General features: G+C 38.9%; 1 pseudogene; it reads left to right on the top strand.

Moving 5' to 3' along the window:
- The first annotated feature begins 428 nt into the window (after positions 1-428).
- LOC145776027 (SCAN domain-containing protein 3 pseudogene) lies at positions 429-938 on the top strand (annotated as a pseudogene).
- Positions 939-6,991: the final 6,053 nt, after the last annotated feature.

The following is a 6,991-nucleotide window of genomic DNA, read 5'->3' on the forward strand; positions in this document are numbered from 1 at the left end:
ACGAGTAGAGAAGTGAGAGGCTCAATCGATCGGCCACACTCTGACTTCAAAATATCAGATGATTGTAGTGAGTTGAGCATGTTTTTACATAGATTTATTCATAGAGAAAGTCTTGCAACCAAGAAATTGTCAACGAAGTTAAATGATTGCTTTGCGAGGTCGTAAAAATTGTTAATTTTATCAAAGGAAGTGCAGTTAATTCAAGACTATTTGCCCTTTTAAGCGACGATATGCAAGCAGATCACAGGCAACTATTATTTTATTCTAGTGTGCCTTGGCTGTCGAGGGGAAAAGTTTTATCACGCGTATATGAGCTCCGAAACGAACTGGCAGTATTTTTGCGTGACAGAAAGCCAGATTGGGCGAAGCTATTTCTAGATGAACAATGACTTGCTTTGCTAGCTTACATAACTGACATTTTCGTTATTATGAATGGCCTTAACACTTCAATGCAAGGAAAAAATGCTTCACTTTTTGCAACAGCAGATAAAATTGACGGCATGCAACGAAAGCTGAAAGCATGGAAGATTCGAGTCTCGAACAATTGTTACGACATGTTTCCTAAGTTAGCTACTGTTATGGACGATGCTGGAGACAATCTGGACGTAAAATGTGTTCAAGATACTGCCACAGAACATTTGTCAAATTTGGTGGAACGTATTCAACATTATTTTCCGGAACAAAAAGATCCACGAAGAGGAAATGAATGGATTCGAAACCCATTTGCACCAACTGTAAACGTAGAAGAGTTAAATATAAGTGTCGATTTAAAAGATAAATTATTGGATCTATCTGCTGATGAAGGTTTGCGAAAATGTTTTGAATCAAACTCCCTTGCAAGCTTCTGGGTCAAAATAAAAGCAGAATATCCGAGACTGTGTGCCATGGCTATTAAAACACTGCTTCCATTCCCTTCTACATATCTATGTGAACTGTGAAGCCGGCTTTTCTACCATGAGCTGTTTAAAGGGAAAACACAGAAACGCGTTGGATATCCATGCTCCTCTTCGAGTGGCATTGTCTTCCATTGAACCGCAATTGGATAAGCTGGTTGCAAATAAGCAAGCGCACACTTCGCATCAAAATTCGAAAGACAATTAATAAAAGTGTTGTTTACTTGTTTTTGTTGTGTATTTGTTACAAAAGTAATAATGACTTTGCTCTTGTATTTTTTTCGCAAATTGACCGGGACGCCAAGTGATGGAAGGTGCTCAGCCTGTACACGGCATAAAAAAGTTTAAGTAGCACTGGCCTAAAGGATGCAGCAACTTTGTCTCTATAAAAGAAGGCACTTAAACCAGGCTAGATGGGGATATTGATGATAATTCTCTCGAAAACGAACTCAAGCTGTTAAAATAGATAAAACGTTTACATAAATCTATCAAAACTAGGGGTGGGCAAATCCCGGTCGATTTTTCAGGACCCATTTTTTCTAATGCCATTTGGGCTGGTAAATATGAATCCGTTGATTTTTTTGATCTATGACGTAATAATAGGTTGGTTCAGTGGCCATTTTCAAAATGGCGGTCAAAAGTGGCTATTTTGCTCTCAGGACATACGAGTGAGACGAATATACCTGTGCAATATGTCTAAACATATGTTTTGAGGGTCAAAGATTACAATAAAAGCACTTTTAGCTACCTGGCATGACACCTTCTTGTATTTTTCTGCAGAAAAGCTCATTTTTAGGTTATTATTCGTGTATTTATTATGCCAATGATCGTTTGAGCTTCTTGTTATATGCAACCATGTTACCAGGAAGATTGAAAAGGCGCTTTCAAACTGCATGGAAGTTCACGGATATTCGTTTTTGTACTTTTAGTTCGTGGCTGTTGTCAACTTCCGCGAACTTCGTTCACTGAACTTCACACATGAAGCGAAAATGGCGCGCGAACTTCCATCAGCTCAAGAAAACTTACATCCCGATATTTTGTTTCGCTAGGTCCAGGTTCTTAGGCTAGGCTATTGAGAGTTTTGAGGTTAGCGGCTCATCCCGTGGGTGTTGGATTTTAGTGCTGCAAAGCCTGCCGTTCAGATTTTTTTGACACTGTGGTGGTTAAGTCAGAACGATAATGTTTTCCATTTTTGTTTGCAAGCTATTTTGCTTTCTGTGTGAAACGAAATGAGCAACACTCCAACAGAGTCGAAGAGGTAAATCTCCACCTTTATTGGAAGTGCCAGTATCTTGAGCTGAAAAAAACTTTTGAATGTGATGTAACAAAACCTTATACAATCGCCATATTCTGCCATATCATAGTGGTCTACCATAAGAACGGTTTAAATTAGGGGAATAACCGTTCCGTGAGCTTCCGTCAACTTATGTGTAGTGTGAAAGGTTTATGATTTCAATTTCTGTGAGCTTACGTGTAGGTGTAGTCTGAAAGCGTCTTAGACTTCTTCTGTGTGTAATTTCATCATATTTACTGACCTTAGGCTCCTTTGTCTACATCCAGGTTGACAAGTTGTTGCACTAAGTAATGCAATATAGTTAATCAATTATGAAAACTGAACGACGAGTGAGAAGTGAAAGCAGGACAAAACTTTTTGGATTCAACTACACTGAAATACAGGAATATAAACCCACAGGAAAACTAGCTAATGGGACTGTTCTAATTGGACGAATGCTACAGCTATGCCAGGGGCGTGCAACTGTTTATCGCAATGGGCCACAACATACAATTATAATGATGCTGAGGGCCAGTCTATCGAATAACACATGAATTTATATGAACAATTTATTTAATGGAAAAGTACACACAATCAAGTTACACATTGAGTGAGTGATTAATGAGATGTCTGATATCTTCTCTGTCCAGAGATCTTGCCAATGTCAGCTTTGACAGAAGAAGTGGCAACTCGAAGTTGACTTGTCAAGTGCTCATCTGTAAGCTGATTCCTGTATTTTGTCTTGAACAACTTCATTTTTGAAAAGAACTGCTCACAGCAGTAGGCCTATGTGCTTCCGAAAAGAGAGATCATTTTTCTCGCGTGATTTTCTAGATTTGTGTAATTTCCACACACGTAGCTTCTGTAAAAAGAAAGTAAATCATTTTCATTGTAGGCTCGTTTGAGATCGACGTTTGCTTGCAATTTTAGTATTTCTAATTGAAAGCTAGATGGAATATTCTCCACAACCAGGTCAAATGGATGAGCAAAAAGTTGAAAGTCGGCATTGTGTTTTGAAAATCTTCAAAGCGAGCTTCAAATGCCGAAATTAACTTTTCAACCATTCCAACATATTTTTCACAGTCTTGAACTTGAACCCTTCTATACTTTCCAGACAAGGAAAGTGAGTCAGGGATGCTTTGCTCAACTGAGATCGAAAGAGTTGTAGTTTTGCTTGAAATGAGGAAATATGTTAACAAATAACAACATCCTCCGATCTAACAGTGAAAAGTATTTAAAAATAATGGGCTACTTGATGAAGAATGTACGGGCCACGTAAATGGGTACCGCGGGCCGTGCTCTGGCCCGCGGGCCGTATGTTGCACGCCTCTGAGCTATGCAAACGACAGAAGGGGAAGCAAGCCTTAAGCAGGACTGAAGCGAGTAAAGTTGTAGCTAGAGAGCTGAGATGTGATTGGATACATACAAAAAATGTGTATCCTATGAAGAAAAAGCTTATTGCTGCCAAAATTAAGGAAGATTATGAAAAATTCAATGAGTTGCGAAAGGCCGAGAAATGTACAAGCAAACCTAAAAGTGATGCTTGGTTCAAAAAAGCATCTGAATTCAATGACAGGCTTATGAATTATGGATATGACATCCGCTGCAGAAACATAGACTACCAGAAAAAGTTAGAAAATAAATATCAAGTAAAAATGACAGCAGAAGATCAGAAGTTCTATGAAGATAACTGTTTTAGCCCATACAGAGCTGTGTGTAGTAATACTGTGCCAAAAGATTGGCTTACATTAAAAAAGAGGAAGGAAAATAGAGAAATTTCGCTGAAGAGGAAGCATCTTGCGATTGAGGAAAGAAAGATAGAACAGCGAGAACTGGATAATCTAGAGAGCATATAAAAGCAATGAATTGTGCAGTCGACACAGACAAAGATGTCAGCTACGAGGCTTCTGAACCATCGACATCCCAAATAACATTTCCCAACAGAAAGCTTCGTTCGTCAAAAGAGTCAGCTGAGAAACAAACCGTAACATCAGAAGAAATAAAGTTCCCGTCAGTGAAGGTGAGAACTGGACGACAATCTTTCAATGAGACAGTTATACGTTGCTTGGTCCAGTATTTCTCAGAAACGGCCGCATCGCCCAATGAAATATGCAAACTAATTGTCAACATAGCTAATATGATATGTGGTCAACAATGGCGAACCGAGAACGAGGAAAACTGCAATGCCGGGAACAAATATGATGATGAAATGAATAGCGATTACAGAAAACTGAATGTGATGAAAGAAGTGATGGAGGCCAAGCGAGAAGGCGAACCAAGTGGTCTGGATAAGTTGGAAGCTGCAGTGATGGGGGAAGTTATTGATTCTGTGGAGGCAACTTTCGGCAGTCGAATTCCTGTGGCAAGATGTAAACGTGGGCGTAAATAGAGAAGCACTGAAGCAGGCAGCACTGACAAATGTGGGCTGCGAGTCACAGTTTGCAAAATTTGACAATCGTATAAGAGTTACAGGTGGGAGTAGCTTATACGTCTGTTACTACACACTCGCTGAAAAATGTGGTTTTCACAAATGGCTTACTGGTGCACTCCAGCTTTGAAAAAAATCTGTATTGGAAAAAAAAGCACGCTGGATATGGGCAAGATGCTCAGAAGAAGTCAACAGCGTGAAAAAACTGGAATCGGACTTCCTGGCTACTGTCGAGGCAACAAAAAAACTTTCACTGATTAAAAAAGCAGATCTGAAGACAAGAAGACACAGAAAACCTTACGTCAGATCGACTTGTGCAAGTTGCATGGCGGTCCAGTTACAAGTACATCGCTTGATTTACTGGAATGTTTGAGTGGAAAACAACTTTTAGCCGAAGTTAGCCATCTTCGACTAACCATAGCACCCGAAAAATGAGATGAGTTAAGGCGGCTGACGGACGATACCGGGTTGAAAAATTTGGTGCAGAAGAACTGAAGTCTTCCATTAAAAATGTACTAAAGCCAGTATCCAACATTACGACGACTGTGGACTCTCTTTTGAGCAGAATTATGTGAACTGGCATGTGTAATTATGCGGGAATGATTGTCAATGAGATATTCGTATGATTATTTTCTGTTAGATGGTGAAACACATTAAAAAATTTTAATTTTTCATGTAAAAAGCGTTTTTTTTTCGTAATTTCAGATGATATCGCCACAGCAATGCAGTGAATCGCAAAACTGAGTTAATTTTTAGAATCTACGCCCCAAACAACTTATATTTAGACATATTACATGACCCATATGATTAGATCTTCATCTGATTGATAGATAATATCAATTTTGCCTTTGCCTTCTCGCTTGGCCTCCATCACTTCATTCATCACGTTCAGTTTTCTGTAATCGCTATTCATTTCATCATCATCAACTTATATTTAGACATATTACATGACCCATATGATTAAATCTTCATCTGATTGATAGATAATATCAATTTTGCCTTTGCCTTCTCGCTTGGCCTCCATCACTTCTTTCATCACATTCAGTTTTCTGTAATCGCTATTCATTTCATCATCATATTTGTTCCCGGCATTGCAGTTTTCCTCGTTCTCGGTTCGCCATTGTTGACCACATATCATATTAGCTATGTTGACAATTAGTTTGCATATTTCATTGGGCGATGCGGCCGTTTCTGAGAAATACTGGACCAAGCAACGTATAACTGTCTCATTGAAAGATTGTCGTCCAGTTCTCACCTTCACTGACGGGAACTTTATTTCTTCTGATGTTACGGTTTGTTTCTCAGCTGACTCTTTTGACGAACGAAGCTTTCTGTTGGGAAATGTTATTTGGGATGTCGATGGTTCAGAAGCCTCGTAGCTGACATCTTTGTCTGTGTCGACTGCACAATTCATTGCTTCTATATGCTCTCTAGATTATCCAGTTCTCGCTGTTCTATCTTTCTTTCCTCAATCGCAATCTGAACCAACCTAAAATGACGTCATAGACAAAAGAACTCATCGGATTCTTATTCAGAGAGAAAAATGGCCATGAAAAAATTGGGTCCTCGAAATACTATTATCAAAATGCCTTTATTTGCCCACCCCTACTGATACAGTTTTACCTGAAAATCCCTATGTTTAATGCTATTGCAAAAAGGTCTTTTTCGTGCCACAGACTGGTCAAAAATTGCTTAAAAAGCAGATTAACCCAAGAGCACTTGAACCATAGGATGAACAGTTGAACACATTCACAAAAACTTGATCGATAAGGTTGATCTCACCTCAATTTGCTAAGAATTTATTGCTTTCAATGATCGTATTACTAACTTTTTTAGAAAACAATTTCAAGTGCAATACAGTAGCAGTCACCTATATAGTGTTTGATAAAACTACCATTCAACGTTCAACCATTCAACTACCATTCAACGTTTTCAACGGTTCGAAAAAAAGTTTTCTCTGCCTATAAAACGTTGAATGGTAGTTTTATAAAATATTTTTGGAAACTTCCTTAGTTTCGTATTACCTATATATAGTGACAGTTGAAGGAACCTTGTTGTTGTTTGATACCAGTAGGCCTATTATATTTGCAGAGGTGGGCACCCGCTACTTTTAAAGTAGCGCGCTACCCGCTACTGCTACTCGGGCCAAAGTAGCGCGCGCTACCGCTACTTCTTCCGCTTCTTTTGTCTAAAATGACACTAGGAAACACTCAAGTCCCTAGTGACGCAAAAATGACCTTGAAAACGAATGTTATCATTCGTTTACGCTGTCATTTTAACGTCGTTATAGAAAACACATTCTAAGGGAAATTTATTGTTACGCATCTTTCAAAAACACAAGCATTTCAAAATGAGAGTCACTAAGTCCTGCCCGCTTTCGCTTAAGCACATCTTTTC

This window comes from Aplidium turbinatum, chromosome 8 (assembly GCF_918807975.1).
Source record: "Aplidium turbinatum chromosome 8, kaAplTurb1.1, whole genome shotgun sequence".
In the NCBI taxonomy this organism is placed as follows: Eukaryota; Metazoa; Chordata; class Ascidiacea; order Aplousobranchia; family Polyclinidae; genus Aplidium; species Aplidium turbinatum.